The sequence below is a fragment of the Rhipicephalus sanguineus genome, chromosome 7, assembly GCF_013339695.2.
Source record: "Rhipicephalus sanguineus isolate Rsan-2018 chromosome 7, BIME_Rsan_1.4, whole genome shotgun sequence".
Lineage (NCBI taxonomy): Eukaryota > Metazoa > Arthropoda > Arachnida > Ixodida > Ixodidae > Rhipicephalus > Rhipicephalus sanguineus.
This window is the reverse complement of record NC_051182.1, coordinates 36,572,281-36,573,190: the sequence shown is the minus strand read 5'-3', so window position 1 is coordinate 36,573,190 and position 910 is coordinate 36,572,281.

The following is a 910-nucleotide window of genomic DNA, read 5'->3' as shown; positions in this document are numbered from 1 at the left end:
TTAACGGAGGTGATAAACGGAGAAATATTACGCTAACAGATAACGAGCACAAAAAGAAGAAAGACAGGGCAGCTTTGCGCTGGTGGTAACAAGCCAGAAGGAACAGCGGAACTGGGCGGCCTTCCTTAGCATACCAACCAATCCCAGCCTAGAGATAGCCATTTAAGCCTACATATAGCCCCATGAGCACAGAGAGCAGCAGTTAAGCCTAGAAAAGTCAAGTTCAGCCTGTCTGTCTATTTCTTTCTATCTACCTCTCTTGCATTTCTTTCTGTCTATTTCTTTCTGTTTCTTTCTCTTTTCCTTTCTTTTTCTCTCGGTCATTTTCTCGTTCTCTTCCCCATATAACCGCAATCATATGATTCCCTTAAATGCTTGTTCTCCTATCGTGCCTGGTCCCAGTGGTTACGACGCTTGCCTTCGGAACGTTGGTACCCGGGTTGGAATCACGCCTCGAAAAAAAATTTTATTTTGTTTTATTTATTTATTCCCTTCCTCTTCACTTCTCATCGTCTCTCCTCCTTTACTTCCTCTTCTCTATTTCGACGAGCAAAGTACTTAGTGTACTAGGTAGGGGGACTTGCAAATTCCTGTGGCGCATACCCACCCGGGCTTTTGTGGACGCCACCGGGCTTACCTTTAGCTTTTAACAGCTCCGATGTTTAAATGTCATCACTTTACGCGCGCTTCAATGACTCCAAAAACATAATTCTTATTCAGGAAAGGATATAGATGGCTTGATTGAATAAACGAACAGCGCAACTGACAAGGACAAAGGAAGGTAACAACACACAGCGCTGTGTTGTTACCTTCCTTTGTCCTTGTCAGTTGCGCTGTTCGTTTATTCAATTATGACCTACCAACTTGCCCAAGTTTCCACGCTTCATAGATGGCTTGCTCACACGTGTGT